The 18,966-nt window shown below is 37.2% G+C and overlaps 2 long non-coding RNA genes across 2 annotated transcripts in view; both read right to left on the bottom strand.

Annotated features, from left to right (window-relative positions):
- Positions 1–18,966, bottom strand: part of LOC148128829 (uncharacterized) — an 82,952-nt gene that overhangs the window by 7,625 nt on the left and 56,361 nt on the right. The window contains exon 2 of the long non-coding RNA XR_015745703.1: positions 17,948–18,026. This is a non-coding gene — a long non-coding RNA (uncharacterized LOC148128829). The remainder of the gene's footprint in view (positions 1–17,947; positions 18,027–18,966) is intronic.
- LOC148128830 (uncharacterized) lies at positions 2,193–2,932 on the bottom strand. Its single transcript, XR_015745660.1, has 2 exons — positions 2,846–2,932; positions 2,193–2,373 (listed from the first exon to the last, which is right to left on the bottom strand). It is a non-coding gene; the product is annotated as an uncharacterized LOC148128830 (long non-coding RNA).

Genomic DNA, 18,966 nt, shown 5'->3' on the forward strand with positions numbered 1-18,966 from the left:
AATAATAGCTTGTTTAATAGCTTGATGTATTACAAATATAGAGATGCCACATGGATTTTTTATATATTATGTTTTCTTTTTAACAGACACACATAACTTTAAAAGATGTTGCTTTTGTTTTATTCAAAAGAATAAAAAATAGAAAGATAGAGGCCCATGTGCCTAACGGCGCACGAATCATATAACTATAAACCAAAAATACCAATAATACATTTAAGGTTAGAGTGCTTGAGATTGTGATTTTATTTTATTTCAAAATGACTGGCTTAGTTCAGTTTAATACTTGCTTTACAGCTGTCTTGTGCAGTACTATTTTCAAATTTGGATACTGTCCTCCTTGGAAAAAAATTACCAGTCTACATGGACAGATTACCTATCTAGAATTTCTGATCTGTGCTCTCCAAGCAGAGATTGGGTGCCCAATCTAGCCATCTATTGAGCTGCTGTGCTACCAGCCCCCACTACCACAAAGATCCTACAGGAAAAGGGTGTGTAGGATCTGGCAGGGTGAGAGGCTGTGAACCATAAACGCAAAGCTTTTGTGGTCTCCCATGGAAAGAATGAGACACAAGCGTGTGTACTCGGATGGGAGCCCAGAGCAAATTCCAGAACTCCCTTTTATTGAGATTTTAGTACATAGTAAGCATAATTACAATGTGGATTACAATAATTAGATATAGTACAGACTTATTTACAGTTGTCTGGGCTGCTTCCTTGTTTGTATTTGTCCTTATTGTTCTCATTTCCTTGCACTATCTTAGTGACCTTTAAACAGGCATGTATGTATAAAGCATTATATTAATCATTACTCAAGCCCAAGCCAAAGTTTATTATTCCCACATCTCCCCTGTTTTAGTTTTTTGATGATCGCGGATGCCTCGGTAGCTTTTCGCCATCTGCAACAGCAATTCTCCTTCCGTAGACTTCACCCAACACATTCCTAAAAGTCCAGGGAGACATTGGATAATACAGCATGCACAAAGAGAAAGTATAAAAAGCAATATCACTCCAATAATTAGGTGACAAATCCATGAACCATTTGGCAACCAGGACCAAAGTGCAGACCACACGTCCAGTCCCTCACCCTCCGATTGTAATGGATTTTCCTTCAGGGTTTGTTCCATATGCTGTATAGTAGCTGTAATGTTTGGAGAATAATCAGAGATATACATGCAACAATGCGTATGAACCACAGCGCAAACTCCCCCTTGCGCAGCCAGAATAGTATCCACCGCATATCTGGTTTGAAGGACAAAGTCACTAATTTTTTCTTGCTCTTCTTCAAGCAGCCTTAGCGTTTTAATGGTGTCTTTAAACATAGTAACTGTCCAATTGTTTAAAACGATGTAAATCTCTATAGTTCATCATGACTCCTAAAGGGGGAATAACTCCCCTTGATATTTGTGTCCAGTAGTCATGGGTTAAGACAGAGTTAACTTCCGTTGCGGAACGCGCATTGCGGATATGAGCAGTCCCCAAAGATTTTTGAATGAAATGAGATGGGATTACTTTCCCAAAGGTGCAGACCCCTTTCCATCATGCTGGCATGCGATCATAAGCCATCCGTCCACACAGCAACCATAAATTTGCTCCCAGGAGATGACCAACCTTATTTGGCTCAACATAGATTAGTTTTGCAAAGGACTCCATTAACATAGCCAAATAAGTGGACGATGGTGCGTATTTCCCATTCGCACATTTATACAACTGGTTTTCTCTTGTGGTGGGACAACATGTGGCAGGAATATATGGACACCTATTTTCATTGATCAAAGATGTGATATCATATCGAGAAATGTTATGTACAAAGTAAGTGAGATTTTTAGTTTTCATGTCATTCGAATAAACCCGACTTCCATTGCTAATAACAATTGTTTTGTTGCAAAACGGATATGTTCCCAAGTAAGTCATATTCTCTACCGTCTCATTGTGGGTCCAGCAGATACCCGCCACCTCTTGGATCCGGCTTCCAAGGTGTAAGGTATTTATGTTACTTGTAGTCCAACTGCTAGACCACGTCCCCGAACAACCATAGCATTGTCCCTTATACCAGTCACTTTCGGCCAGAGGTACTGCAACCATTGGAAGCCCTGATGTTTTGTGAGTTGGCATGTGCATACAACAATCAGTTTTATTATGAAGGTTTGCTAGCTTCTCCATGTCCTGGATCAGCGTGTTTCTTTTCCATTCCCCCAAATCCACCCCCTTGCCCCTTTGGCTGATGATAAGGACGCACACAATGAGCAGGAACCCAAACAACTGTCCCCTCATCTTCAACGGCAGCGTATCCTCGGCCCCAAGTTATCAGCGGGACAGGTCCTCTCCACGTTGGATCTGGCAGTCTCCTATACCGAACTTTCGGTCTTGGCGCTCCTGCAGAAGGGGAGGAAGCAAAATGCCTACTGGCTGCCGTAGCAGCTGGAGATCCTGTCATGTTTAAAAAATTTAAAGTGTATAAGGTAATATTAAGAATGTTTTGTATGTAAGGCAAGCCATATCCATCCACTTCCCCCGTTTTTGTTTTTATGTGAAGGAGTGTTATACGGACTAGAAGTTGGCTCAATGTGTCCTAATTGTAGCTGCTCAGCTACCAATTGATGTAAAGCTATGAGCTTTTCCTGTGAAAGTGGCCATTGGTCAATCCAAACTGGCTGAGAGGTTAACAGTTGTAATTTTTCCATTATCCAATAACAATTTTTGTGCGGAACTGTGACAGTAAATCTCTATCCCACAAGTTTATGTGCAGGGGCAACACAAGAGGTTGAATCCTTGCGGTCTCGCCAGTTTCTCTATGCAATGCCTTCAACCAATGTACACTACTTCTTGCAAACTGCATACCACCCACTCCACGAACAGCCGGAGAGTCCTCAAGTGCCCATTCATTTGGCCATTCCTTTTGGCGTATCACAGAGACATCTGCTCCGGAATCTATAAGGCCAGAAAATGATTTTTCTTGAATTTCAATTGTCATTTTAGGTTGGTCTGTAGTCAATTTTTTTGTCAGCGCTAGCAATTCTGCAGCAACTGGAGAACTGGCCATTTCAGTGGACCCAAAACCGCCAGTTTGTGGGATCCCAATTAAAGGATTCATAGGAATGTATGGAAGCAATAATAACTGGGCAATAGAATCACCGGCCATTAATGATGTAGGAGTATCAGTGTATAATTGTACCTTAATAACCCCTTTATAATCTTGATCAATAACCCCTGGAATAACAAAGAACCCTTTTTCTGATGGAGAAGACCTGGGAAGTACCAATCCCACTGTTTTTTCTGGCAGTGGCCCATGCAAATGAGTGTCCTCAATGTACACTTGATTAGGAAAAGTCACATCAATTGAGTTCAACATTTTTAAACTCAAACCTGCACTCCCAGTAGTTGCAGGCGATGCTTTTGTGACAGCTTTGGGAGCGGGGCTAGCTGCACGCCCCAAATTTAGTTTCCCGAATTTTGATTTTGATCAGAGCGACATTGATTTGCCCAATGAAACCCTTTTTTGCATTTCGGACAGACCGACTTTGGGCGGACGTCCTTAATTTTATTTTTGTTAAATGCCATTTCCGCCCCCCCCCCTCCGGTGCTCGGCACTGGGCTTTAAAATGGCCAGGCTTCCCACAATTAAAACAATTCCCTGTAGGTTTCATCCCTTTTTGTAATGCCATAGCCAAAGTCTCCATGTTGTAAGCCTGAGAACCCACCACTGCACATGCCTTTAACAGATCAGCCAGAGTAACCTCACCTCTAGCCACCAAAGGCTGTAAGATACGCTTGCAGTCAGCGTTTGCATTTTCAACTGCCAATTTCAGCAAAAGTTCTTTTGCAGCTTCCTCATTAGAGATTTGCCGGGTAATAGCCAATTGTAGCCTTTCCACAAAATCGTCATAAGACTCAGATGCTGTTTGCTTAATTTGAGAAAAAGACCATGCCGGGGTTCCCACATCCTGGATGCGGGACAACGCCCCAAGGACAGCTGCCATAACCATGGGAAATACGTGATCAGGCAAATTATTAGCTTGATCAGCAGTGGATTCAAACAAGCTTGACCCATAGATTTGGTCTGGAATTCCGTCCCCTATTGATAGCTTCCCTCTGGTATTCTGAATCAAAAACCACATACTGAGTAGAACTCAATATCATTCTCATTAAATCTTTCCAGTCATTTGGAATCATGCGTGAGGAAGCCAAACTTGTCAGGAGCCCCTTTGTAAAAGGACTTTGAATACCATAATCTTTAACTGCTTTCTTAATTTCCCTAAGTACTGCCAACGGAATCGGAACCCATTCAGCCTGCATGTTGCCTTGAGCATCCACTTGCCAATTAACTGGAAACAAATTCATCTGGGGAATCTCATCAGGCTCTAATTTCCCTTCATTGAAAGCCTGATGCATCATTGCTTGAACTTTTCCCATTTGTGGCTGGGTTTTATCCTCCACAGGCGTAGGCGCTGTTGGGGGTGAGAAAACATACTCCAGTTTTGGAGTTGGAGGGTGCAACACAACTCCTTTATAAGGAGGAGGTTCTACTAAAGTTTTTAAAAGAGGTTGTTGCTGGGTCTCTAAAGCAGTCATAACAACCTTCCAATATGTTAAAATTTCAGCTGTTGCCCGTGGTTCCTCATGAAGGATAGTTCCAATTTTCCTCCATGTGTCTAACTTTAAAGAGCCCTTCTCTGAGTACCAGGGGCATTGCTGCCAGATCTTTTGCAGCAGCCTTTTCACATTACCTTTTGAAGGAACTATTTGCTCCCCCCCAGAGGGTTTAAAGATTAAGAAATTTGTCCTGACTAACTTCAGCAGCTCACTAACATGCCGTTCCTGTGACTGAGAAAGTTTTCCCCCCATGTTCCCTGAAAAATCCTATTGTCCAGCAATAGTTAAGTACGTACTTTACCTATTCCAGGCGAGGAAACACAGAGGTCCGGACACGTACCACCCGCAGTGGATCACGTCGGGGTCACCACTTGTGGTGGTCTCCCATGGAAAGAATGACACACAAGCGTGTGTACTCGGGATGGGAGCCCAGAGCAAATTCCAGAACTCCCTTTTATTGAGATTTTAGTACATAGTAAGCATAATTACAATGTGGATTACAATAATTAGATATAGTACAGACTTATTTACAGTTGTCTGGGCTGCTTCCTTGTTTGTATTTGTCCTTATTGTTCTCATTTCCTTGCACTATCTTAGTGACCTTTAAACAGGCATGTATGTATAAAACATTATATTAATCATTACTACAGAAACTTGGTGGGATAAAACCCATGATTGGAACATACTGGTAGAAGGATACAAACTGTTAAAAAAAAAACAGACTCCATAAAAAAGAAGGTGGAGTTGCACTGTATGTAAAGGATCACTATATTGCTACAAAAATGCATGAAACCAAAGATGAAAACTTCCTAGAATGTATATGGGTCAATAGAAAAGAAAAAAAGAATGACATGGCCATAGGTGTATATTATAGGCCACCCAATCAAGCAGAAAAAATAGATGTCCTTTTTGCCAACCAACTAACAAACATATGCAGAAAACACACAACAATAGTAATGGGAGATTTCAATTATCCTGATATCAATTGGAAAACTAACTCTGCACCAAGTGAGAAATCAAATAAATTCCTAACCAACCTAGCTGACAACTTTGTTGTCCAAAAAAAGTAGAGGGTGAAACTAGAAGGACATCCATACTGGACTTAATTCTTACAAACAGAGAAGAAGTGATAGAGGGAGTTGAAATTGCAGGAACCTTGGGTGAGAGTGACCATGTCATACTAGAATTCAACATAACACAAACACAAGCAATAGAACATAATGACACCAGAGTCTTGGATTTTAAAAGAGCTGATTTTAATAAACTCAGAGAGAACTTGGGAAAGATTCCATCAATGAAAATCCTAAAGAGGAAAACAACTCAAGAATCTAGGGAAACTCTGAAAAGTATGATCATAGAAGCCCAGACCAGCACAATACTACTGAGAAAGAAAAACAAGAAATCCAAGATGAAACCAGCATGGTTGTATAAAGATCTCTCTGGCAAATTGAAAGGAAAAAAAGGACAAGTACAAAAAATGGAAAGAAGGACATACAACTAAGGCAGAATATCAGCAGACAGACAGAATCTGCAAAGATGAAGTCAGGATAGCAAAGGCTCAGAACAAACAAAGACTTGCAACAAAAGTCAAAGATAATAAAAAAAAGTTTCTTCCAACATAAAAATTACAATAAAAAAAATCAAGGAAACAGTTGTCCACTAAAAAGAGAAGATGGCAAGGAAGCAACAGGCAACAGAGAGAAAGCAGAACTGCTTAACTCATTCTTTGCATCCATCTTCACACAAAAAGAAACTGTAGCTCAAACCACCAAAAGCATAACTGTAAAAGACAGACCAGAAATAAAAGTTAAAATAAGCAAAAAAAAATAGTAAGAGAACACCTGTCTGATCTTGATGAATACAAATCACCAGGGCCTCATGGATTACATCCTAGAGTTTTAAAGGAGCTGGCAGAGGTAATCTCAGAACCACTGTACCATATCTTTCAAAAATCCTGGAGCACCAGAGAACTACCAGAGGACTGGAAAAGAACTGATGTGGTTCCCATCTTCAAAAAAGGGGAAAAAAACAGACCCAGGAAACTATAGACCAATCAGCCTAACATCAATGCCCGGGAAGAAACTGGAAAAGATAATAAAAAAACAGACCTGCCAACATCTAGAAACAAGTAAAATAATAACTAACAGTCAGCATGAGTTTGTTAAGAACAGATCATGCCAAACCAATCTTATTTCATTCTTCAATATAGTGACTCAATTAGTAGACCAGCAAAAATCTAAGTCTACATGGAGGCAAGTAAGCAGTGGGGTGCCACAATGTTCTGTCTTAAGCCCAGTACTCTTCAATATCTTCATTAACGACTTAATTAATGAGGGAATAGAAGGGGAATTTACCAATTTTGCAGATGATACTAAGCTGGCAGGAATAGCTAACATCCAAGAAGATAGGCTCAAGATCCAGATGGATCTTGACAGACTAGAACACTGGGCCATATCTAACAAAATGAAATTCAATGTAGAGAAAAGTAAAGTCCTACACTTAGGCAAGAAAAACCAAAAGTACACATATAGACTGGGTGAACTCAGGCTCAATAGCAGTAACTGTGAGAGGGATCTTAGAGTCTTACTGGACAACCAGCTAAATATGAGCCAGCAGTGTGCAGTAGCAGCCAAAAAAGCTAATGCAATCCTAATTGTATTAACAGAGGGATACAATCAAGAACAAGGGAGGTACTAATACCACTCTATAAAGTCTTAGTAAGACAACACCTAGTGTACTGCATCCAGTTCTGTTCACCACATTACAAAAAAGATGTTGAGACTCTAGAAAAAGTACAGAGAAGAGCAACCAGAATGATTAGGGGACTGGAGGCTAAAACATACAACGAACGATTGCAGGAACTGGGCTTGGCTAATCTAGTAAAGAGAAGGACCAGGGGAGACATGATAGCAGTCTTCCAATATTTGAGGGGCTGCCACAGAGAGGACAGGGTCAATTTATTTTCTAAAGCGCCTGTAGGCCAGACAAGGAATAATGGATGGAAATTGAACAAAGAGAGATTTAATCTGGAAATAAGGAGCAACTTTCTGACAGTGAGAACAATCAACCAATGGAACGCCTTGCCCTCAGAAGTTGTGGGAGCGCCATCACTTGAGACTTTCAAGAAGAGATTGGACTGCCATCTGTCAGAAATGGTGTAGGGTCTCCTGCTTGGGCAGGAGGTTGGACTAGATGACCTACAAGGTCCCTTCCAACTCTGATTATCTGTTATCTGTTATTCTAAGGTATGGGATAAACCATAAAAGGCAGAAAATTGGGAAAACAATATTATAATGAGGAAAGTAATCTAGCTGTCCTGTCTTTACTAGACTGAAAGCAATAAGTACCTTTCATATAATATTGCTCAATGTGCATTTGTGGTTTATTCGCTTAAATATAAGTGATAGTTTTGGTTATCAAGAAGGGAATATTATTCTTGAATGTGCGAAGTTATTTAATATAAGACTATGTTATATATCCATAGAGAAAACTGGATTAAACAGATGAATTTGAATAAGTTCAGAAAATAGGTAGAGAAGTTTTAAGATATGTAGGTACTTATAGACAGCTAGTAGACAGAATGTGGCCTGTTGCAAAAACAGGGTATTGAAACAAAACAAAACCATGTTGCTCTCCATTTGTTTATGGAAGTAAGAGTCAAAAATAAGAGGAATAAAGGAATAAGTTTTATACAGTTGGAGTGGATTGTTGAAAAACTATATGTGGTAAAACAAAAAATAAGATTAGTAGTTGTTGTACATGATTGAATGTAAAGGGAGGAATACAAAAGTACATTAGGGTGTTTTGACCCCATAGAATAAATGAACGAGTCCTGAATCATAGAGCAAACAGCAAATAAAAGAAGAATAATGGGTTGAAAAGAAGGGGAAGGAGGAGATCAAGGAAGTTATGTATTATGAATTCACAAGAACTCATATAACCCAGCTCATATAAAAATAATGACAGAATGTTAAATTAATCCTCCAACAGAACAAAGTGTTAAAATGTTTAAACAACAAAAATAATGTTTGTGTGTGTGTAAATTTTCTCTCTCTTACACACACACACAGTGTACATTGCTAATGAGTGTGAATATTCTGTTTTTCTTTATGTGAAAATCTCAATTAAATCTTTAAAAAATATTTACAATGAGTTCATAGGGATGATTCATCAGAAATGCAAAGTGATAAATAAATTTGAAACAGACATACAAGTATCAAATACTTTCTGCCATGTACATAAATAAATTTGGAAGCACCTTGAAAGGAAAGAAGGGAAAGGTAATTTTTCTTCAAGGGAAATAAAACCTTTGCCAAATTCTGGGACAGATTTCAAAGTAAAATTAATTAAATCTCTTCCAAAATAACTTCATTTTTCATTGAGCCATGGTATCCCCTGGGTCTTCATGTAATTTTACTGCTTAGCTGTCTAGGAATAGTCAGAAGCTGAGAAGTTACACTGTGAGTCAATCAACAGTTAGAACTGAAGTTGATGTTATACAGTATAATATTACACAGCCAGTGACTCTCTCTAAAGACATCTTTGATTTACTGATACTAACATGATTTTAAAGTATAAAGTATCTCTTCTCCATCATATTAAAGATATATTTGCAATACTGTCTACTATCTCTGAGTTTATGCTTCAATCAACCAATGTTTCAAAAACAGCTGAATGTAAAGACTAAATGTCCAAGTCAACAAAATTATTTATTTAGGAGTAAAGAAGCAAAGCTAGGTCATATAAAATTTCATTTTTAAAATTAATACATTTAATTTACTAATTAAACTAAGGTTACCCATGTTTTTGTATGGGGCTAAAATTTGGAGTTTAAAACACATAACATTGCTCGACAAACACAATCACCGAATCATAGAGAAGAGGAAAATACTTTAGCTACTGCCTTTATAGACAAACTGAGAATGTATACAATCTGTTAACAGGGTTCTGTAAATGTAACCTTACAATAAAGGCTGGGGTGGGATTCTACCTGGTCAGACCAATTCTATAGAACTGGTTGTTATGAGTCTGCCCAGTTCGGAGAACTAGCAAATTGTACCACTGGCTGGCCCCTCCCCTCCCCTTCCCACTCACTCATTCCTTACCCGGCATGCGCATCATCAAGCTTACCTGCTAAATTGCTATTTTTCTTTTCTTTTTCCCCCAACCACCAGCTCTTCTGCTGTGCTGGGAGATTTAGTTTAGCTAGAAAGCAGGAAATTGTTGGATTTCTTGCTTTCTAGCTAATCTAAAAGCAGAGATGCTGACTTTCCTTAGGACTGAAGCTTCTATTTTTCAGTGCAGACTCAGGTAGCAGATTGCAGAAAGATAGATCTCTGAGTGAATCTGTGATTCTGTGAGCAACTCAATCTGCCTGCCTGCTTTGCCTGATTTGGGGTAAAAGTTGCTCTTTTTTAAATAAAAAATTAAATATTTATAATATTTACATACAAGCCACGCCCACCTAGTCACATGACCATCAAGCCACACAGTCAGCAAACCACACCCACCCAGTCACATGACCACCAAGCAACACCCACAAATTAGGCCATGCCCACAGAACCAGTTGTCAAGAAATTTGAATCCCACCCCTGAATAAGAGTTAGGTTATCTTGCCATGTTTCCTGTCCAATTTACCTTGGAGGGCTTACATCAATCTTCCAAGTCTAAGGCACAAATTTCCCACCACAACTTTTAATTTTTTGATCCACTATGTGGTCCTAGGTTTCTTTCTCTGAGTGTCGGGCTCTTGTCTCTCTTACCTAGACACAGCTGGCAGATCTTCATTTGGAAACCAGGCAATCCCTCTTCTGAAAGAACCAAGTCCTTCAACTATAGAAAAATTGAAACATCAGAATAAGGCTGCCTGCTTTGGAAGCTTGTTCCAAAGAAACAGCTAGTACGAGGATTAAAAGATGCAAATACTGTAATATTAATTATAAGCACCAATTCAATGCAAGAAATAAACCATAATATAAAGCATAGCTGCAGTTGTGACTGAATAGCTGGGATGCAAATTCAACAAAGAAGAATAAAAGCCAAGCAGTGTGCCACCAAAATGGAAAATAAGATTGGAAAATAAGATCAGCAAGTTGAGATCAGATGCAAACAAGCTAGAACAGATGAAAGAAAAAGCTGAATAACAATAACACCAAATCATACATAATCAAAAAATACCATTTAGAAACAAGGAAGATTAATGAAACACTGGCAATAATAAAGCAGCAAATAACAGTTATAACTAAAAAGATCAGCAGACATGAAGCTCGAATTGCAAATTAGAGGCAGAACCTCAAATTTCAATCTAATCAGAAACATTTTTACCAATCCATCAATGGAGAGATTGTTCTGAATCAGCCAGTATCTAATAAGGAAGAAACAGTGCAGTTCTGGGTGCAGATATAGAATAATCCAAAGAAAAACAACAAGGATGCAGCTTGATTAAAGGAGGTGGAAAAGAATAAAAGAGAAGCTGAAATCAAAGAACTAGTAATAGCAGCAAAAATGATAGAGAAAGAGGAAGGATGATGAATTTTATGATTTTGGTTGAAACATCAGACAGGTCTATACCAACTAGTTGCCAGACAGTTTAACAATATACTGCAAGGAGATGAAACTGAAGAATAGCTAACTGGCAATAACTGATCTGGCATCACTAGACAATGACAGGCTAATTACTTTCTTACTAACAACTTTCAAATTGCCAACTGGTGTGGTAGTTGATACAATCCAACATATAGTGGAAAACAAGCTCTTTCTACATGAGCAGAAAATAAATTGCCCCAACAATTGAGAAACAAAAGATCAACTCTTAAATGACCTTAAAAAACTCCAAGAGAAGGAACTTGAATGTAACATGGATTGGCTACAAGAAGACCATATAACTGGATAATCAAGTGCTTAGAAATACCAGAAGTCAGTAGAAACATCAGAAGTTTTTTGCAAAGATTGATGGCACAATGGAAGACACATTGATGTCACAATGGAAGATGTCAATGGTGAGAGATTGGGAATGGCTGCTATCAGGAATATTTCAAGGAGATTCAATACATCAACCAAGTAAAGATCTTAAAATCCAAATACAGTGGAGAAAATCCCATGAAAACAATAGACACCTGGGCATTTCCAGTCATTAGATACACAGCTGGAATAGTGGATTGGACTCAAAAACTAAAAGCCACAGATAGCAACATCAGAAAAATAATGACAATGAACCATACCCTTCATCCTTGAAGCAACATTGATAGACTCTATCTACTAAGGAAAATAGGTGGTGTGGAATGTTGCAGGTACATCAGATGGTTGAAGGAAAAAAAAGGACATTGGAAGAATATCTGAAGGATAGTGAATAAGATGCTTTGAAGTTGGTATACTAGGAATGCTTAGTGTCTACTGGAGAGACCAAACTAACCAGCAAGAAAGACCAAATGAAAAACAGAATGGAAGCATGGAAACACAAAGTACTGCATGGACAGTAAATTTAAAAAATAATAGGGAAATCAGATAATAACAAGACCTTACAATAGCTAAGAACAGGAGAGTTGAAAAAAAATATTGAGGGATTATTTCTGGCTGCACAAGACCCAGCCTAAAAAAATGCATACAAAGCCAGAATCGAGAAGACAGCAATAGACAGTAAATGTCACCTATGCAAAGAAGCTAATGAAACAATGTTGCAACTAGGTTGCTGCAAGATTGCACAAGCAACAATGGCTATGCACTGGCTACAAGCAACGGCATAATAAAATAGCAACAATTTTATGGTGCATTGGAAGATCTCTAAGAAATATCATTTTTCTACAAGCAAGAACTGGTGAGAACATAAAATAGCAAAAATCAAAGAAAATGAAAAAGCTACATTGCTCCAGGACTGTAGAATTCAAACTGACAGGCACCTTGCCACATAACACCCTAAACTGAACAATTGTCAATAAGAAAGACAAAAAAATTCTGCATAGTGGACATAGCATTACCTGGATACAGCAGAATAGAAGAGAAAGGACAGGAGAAGATAACAAAATACAAATGAATTTTCTATGACTGAAAATAGAAATTGAATGACTGTGGTAAAAGCAAGCAAAGGTAGTACCAAGAGTGATAGGTGCTTCCCAGAACAATCAAAGCACCACTTGAACACCATAGGCATTGACAAATTTACTATTAGTCAATTGCAAAAGATGGGTTTACTCATAACAGCTTACATCCTGCAACAATATCTGTAACATCCACACTATTTTTTTTAAATAAATTTTATTGGTTTTTAAAAACAAACATAAACAAACAAAACATAAAAACATCAAGCTATCTTCCATAGGTGTACATACAGTGTGCCGGTTGGTTTACAAATTGTTTTGTGCTTCCATTTCATAGTCTTCAATTACAATTACATTGCATATGATCTCATATTGTCAATCAAAAATTAAATACCTTAGTATCATTATTAATCAATCATTTGACTATACTTTTATTCATTCATGTTTTACAGGATAGTCATAATTTACTTAGTTTATTTTATAACAGTTCATATTATCATCCCAAACCTATCCTAAAATCATTTTGTAGATATAATAAGAAAAAAGTACATCTTTATATATTTATTATTTTCTAAAAGTCTACGTATTTCATTACTGTATTTTATTGTCTAACCATTGATAGAAAAGATCCCAAATTTTATAAAATTGTTTATCCTCTTGTTCTCTAATTTCAAATGCCAATCTACTCATTTCAGCACATTCCAATATTTTCTTAATGATTTCCTCCTGTGATGGTATTTTCTCATTTTTCCAGTTTTAGCAAATACAATCCTAGCCGCTGTTAATACATTTACAATCAGGTATTTCAAGTCTTTACTATATATTTCAGGTAAAATTCCCAATAAAAATATCTCTGGTTTCAAGTCTATATCTTTTTTTTGTCATTTTTTCCAACCACATGTGGATTTTAGTCCAGTATTTTTTAGCATCCGCACAAGTCCACCACATATGGTAACATGAGCCAGATGTCTGATGACAATTCAAACATTTTTCAGATTTATTCTTGAACATTCTTGCTATTCTTGTCGGGGGAAAATGCCACCTGTAAAACATCTTATACAAATTTTCTTTATATGCTGTTGACATTGTCATTTTATAATTTTGAGACCACAATTTTTGCCATTTCTCTAAATTGATCCCATATCCAAAATTCTTCCCCCAAGCAATCATAGTTTCTTTAACTTGTTCTTCTTCTAGTTTAATTTCTAATAAATATCCATACAATTTTTTAATCACCTTTTCATCAGTACCTGTCAAAATCTTATCTAAGTCAGTCAGTTTATCATAGAAACCTTCTGTTTTAGAATCTTTATCATACCTTGAATGTATTTGCGCATATGAAAACCAATTCATCTTTATACCTTGTTCCTCTAGTTTTTGTATAGATTTGAGTTCACCCTTTTCATTCAATATTTCACCATATCTAACTGTTTGTTCCTTTTTGTATATTATAGAATAAGAAAATGCTTCAATAGTCGATAACCAGACTGGAATTTTCAAATAACATTGTCTTTTAATCTGTAACATCCACACTATTTATTTCTACATTGGAAATAGGTAGACAAAAAAGCCAAATCAAGTATCCAATATCTGGCTGACTGCACAATGATCCATAACTACTTGAACACATTGACACATTGACAAAATCACCATTGGTCAATTGCAAAAAGCAGTTTTACTTGTAAGAGCTTATATCCTGTGATGATACCTTTAACACCATCAAATAACATCTGCCTATCCAAAGTCCCTGGGAAGGACTTGATAGTGAATAAAAATATCTAAAATGCCAGTCTAAACAATCAGCTGACTAGGGGACCAACCATAATAGTAATAATGAATGTACTTTTATTTGTGGAGTCCCAGAAACGGAAGACTTAGGACATATATTATTTTAATGTCAACTATAAAAGAAATAAACAGATCAATATCTTGAACTGTGCATTAAACAAATGGCCCATTGGGATACGTATATTAAAACATCGTATTTCATGTCCTGTCAGAATCTCAGTATTGCATATAATGTCACCCTTTGAACAACTGAGAACTGTATATATTTAGATCTGACTGGACTTAATTGTAGAGTTAGCGCAAAAATAATTTTTAAATTTTCTTGTAGTTATGCCTTTGTTTCTATTTTGTAATATGTGATAATATTATTGTTCAGCATTTTATATTTGTGCTCCGATGTACATGGTGGCTAATCAATACATTATTATGGTTGATTGTAGAGCTAACCAAATGTTTTGATTGGATTTGGCATTTTTGTCCATTTACCAAGTCTTTACCAAGGACCTGGGTTAGGCAGAAGTTGTCATATAACAATATTACAGGTATCATCGCAGGGTGTAAACTATTCCAAGTAGAGTTATTTTTTGCAATTGATTGATAGTGATTTTGTCAATCCTAGTGGTGTTTAAGAGGTGTTGTTCTGAGAATAGCACCTAAGCTGCCTATTACCATTACTATATCCTTGCTTTCTTTTGTCACAGTTTTTTTTTTACTTGTAGTTGCTGTTCTTTACATTTGTGATTTTCTTTAGTTCTTTCTATTCTGCCATGTCCACTATTCAGACTTTTTTTTATCTTTATCAACAATTTTATCTTTATCAACAATTATCAACAATTGTTAAGTTTGGGAGTTGTGTAGCAAATACTTATCTCTTTGAATTCTACAATCCCAAGAACTCTAGCTTCTTCATTTTCTATTACTTTCTCTATTTTATGGTCCCACCATTTCTTGCTTGCTGGCAAATGGTATTTCTTTCAGATATTCTGGTTGCTCTATTGACTTCATATTCTATCAAAGGACAGCAGGCAAAAAATAGTCACTCCTGGAAGATGCTTCTAAAAAGCTACATGAGGCTTGATTTTTTTCTGGATCATTTCACTTAAATAAACTTTTAGCTGTTTATTTAGTTCTTTAAGTAAGTCTCAAGGGGAGATTATTCTATCAGGAAGTCCATTTTGCCAGCATGCCTGATTGATACAGTAAATCCATTTATCTTACTTTTTGGATAACTTTTCATTTTTCCATTTATAGCAGCATTACATCATTATTCTCATTCTCATCTTCATATATTAGTTGTATTTGTACAGACACTAAACTAAAACAGTTATGTAGATTTTACAAATATTATCCTTTATGCCAGTGATGGCTAACCTTTCCGTCCTTGCATGCCAAAAGTGCACATGTGTGCACACACGTGCATGAACATGCACCAACACCCATAAGGCAATGCACGTGGGCCCCCTCGTCCCCTGCGCATGCATGCACAACCCCTTGCGCATGCACATGTGTGTCTCTGCACATGCGCGCACAATCCCCCATGCACCACTTGCCTTTCTGCTCATGCATGCACAACCTCCCCTGCATGACCCGCACCTTTCTGCTCATGCACGTGCATCTCCCATGGGCCCCCACATGCTCAGCAGCTACCCGATGATCAAATGGCAGTAGACCTGCTCTGAGGCAACGGCTTGCATGCCGGTGAAGATGGCTCTGTTTGCCACTTCTGGGACACGTGCCATAGGTTTGCCAACACAGTTCTATGCAGTTAAGGCAATACACCTTTGAATTTTTTATCCAAATTGAATTCATTCTGATATACTGATTATAAAAAATAGAACAAAACTATTAAGTGCTAAAATCCTATAGACTTTTTAAAATTTACTTTAAAATTTACTTTTACATTTATTGCATCTATGAAATGTCATTCATTTGCTCTTAACAAAGTGAGCTTGGAGTTTGAAAAGTAGAAAAGGTTGGGGCAGGGCAGGAGAATGGGCAGGATAAATTCCTAACATACTGAGATAATAGGTTTGTTGATCATTTTGTCGATAAAATTACTTACAAAAATCTTAGAGTTGTAAGCTAGTTAGATAGAGTGGGATGAGATACAGGTGATAACCTGTAACATTTCCTAGAAACAACTTCTTCTTCAGAAGTGACAGTGGCCTTTGTGAGAGGAGCTTTCCTGTCTCTGCTGTGGCTTTTTGCCATTTTTTATTTGCAAGACAGCCTAGAAGGAAAAAAAAAATGTGTCTGAACTATTGTAAACAGCTCATTGTGGGAAGATAGTCTTACATAATTACTGTGCCTCAACACCAAAGGAAGACCTTAGGCCATTTTTTTTTTTTAGACGATTATGATGCAGTTTCCAGCCTTCCCTTTTTAGAGAAGGTATGATACAGCAGGGACAACAACTACAGAGGAATTTTTTTAAAAGGTGATTGTCTGAACACTTTGCAGTCAAATTCAGACCTGGCCATTCTACTGAAAGAAGCATTCATTTTGTTGTTCATTCTACTAGTTGTGTTGGATGTTTTAGTTACCAACACACTTTAGTATCCATAGTATTTTTCTGAATCCTCTACAATGACATTTTATAGTGCTCCTGTCTCCTTAGTAGACAGTTCGAATTGGTGTATCTGAGGAGAGAGGGGAGATTCTAGGACACACCAATGTGGGTTACCACTTGGCTTTACCCTCTTCCTTATTCTGTTTAATGACTACATTGAAGCAATTCAACACAGTGTAGTGTAGTATCATCAATATGATGACAGTGAATCTAAGACCAGTTGAGAAATGTGGTAGAAGTCTTGGCCAAATATGTAAAGTTCATAAGGTCCTGCATGGGAAAGCACAAATTAGGATTTAACCAAAGCCAATCTGCTGGGACTCAGGAGGCAGAGAATAGATGGGGGCAGGGCCAGTCAGAGGTGGTATTTGCCAGTTCTCTGAACTACTCAAAATTTCCGCTACCAGTTCTCCAGAACTGATCAGAACCTGCTGAATGCCACCTCTGCAAATAACCCTGGTGACTCATTGCTACCATTGCATCATCATTACAGCATGACAGTATTACAACATTACAGCAGCTGGTCAGCTATTAAATCATCATTACCCTGACAATAATTATGTATTGAGACCATAGCATTGCTGCATTGATTTATATGATCATTACTGTTATATTTTTGTCATAATTTTTTTAAATAATAAACTTAAAAATCAGAGTTCAATATAGTCTTGATAAACTAGGCTTAGTCTAAGTTTTGCTTATTCAAGAAAAATTAATTTTTGGTCTATTCTTCAGATATACCTATAATATACCATAAATCTGTTGGCTTTTTTGAAGTGGGCTGCTTGTGCAAAATACAGTGAAGGCTGTGTTTTTTTGCTTTGAGTTTCTGGAAGACAGATTGAATTATAAGTCTAACAGAAATAAGTCAGAGATCCATTCCTTTTATCTTTGTAATCAATATAGAAAGCAGCAAGTTTTACATATCACTAGGCTGTAATCAGCACTCCATGAGTTCTAGTCCTACCTTTGATATGAAGCCAGCTGGATGATTTTGGACCACTCTGTCTCTTTCTTTCTTTCTTTCTTTCTTTCTTTCTTTCTTTCTTTCTTTCTTTCTTTCTTTCTTTCTTTCTTTCTTTCTTTCTTTCTTTCTTTCTTTCTTTCTCTCTCTCGTCTAGGAGAAGAGGCAATGGAAAATCACTTTCAAAATCTTGCCAAGAAAACAACAGGGACTTGTGTAGGCAGTTGCCAGGATTCAACACTGGTACATCTTCAATTTATGTCCATAATTGAACCTAGAATTATATTCATAAGTCATGCTGATTGTTAAGTAGGTTATATGTGACAGATTTTATGACTTTCTTGCAGTTGTTCTTAAGTGAATGACTGAAGTTGTTAAGCAAATGCCATGGTTGTTAACTGAATCTCTTGTCATAACTGGATGACAAAAAACAACAATAAATGCCAATTTCCACCAAAAAAAGCTCATAAATCACAGTCATGTCATTGTGTGATGTTGAAAACTGCCACGAATGTGGGCTGCTTCCCAATTGCCCAAAATGAAATCATGTGAGCACAGGGGGAGCATTAGAATTATAAATTCATGTTGTAAGTAGCTTTGGAAAGTCTGACATAATTTTAAATGGTGACTAAGCAGACGGTTGTAAATGAGGACTATATGCATACATTTAAAATCAATGGATGTATATCTAACTTAGAAAGTTCCGTGTACAGGATTTTGTCTGTGGGTTTTCTGTAGATTTCTTTTCACCTGATAGCCTACTAAAATAATATATGTCCTACACAGAAAAGAAACATTTTATATCCTTTTTTTTCACAAAACATACTTCCAAAGGAAGGTTCAAATGCCTCTTAGTTGGTTTTTCATTGTGTCCAGATAAATCAATATGTAAAGTGTTATTACTGTGAAATAAAATGTTTAGGAACTTAAAGGGGCTTGCTAAATGTAGTCCAAAGGATTATGGAAAAAATGGGAAAGTAATGAAAAGCAACTCAAGGTTTATAACAAACCATCCTAGAATT

The sequence above is a fragment of the Notechis scutatus genome, chromosome Z, assembly GCF_049901735.1.
Source record: "Notechis scutatus isolate UNSWTSFEM ecotype Mainland chromosome Z, rNotScu1.2, whole genome shotgun sequence".
In the NCBI taxonomy this organism is placed as follows: Eukaryota; Metazoa; Chordata; class Lepidosauria; order Squamata; family Elapidae; genus Notechis; species Notechis scutatus.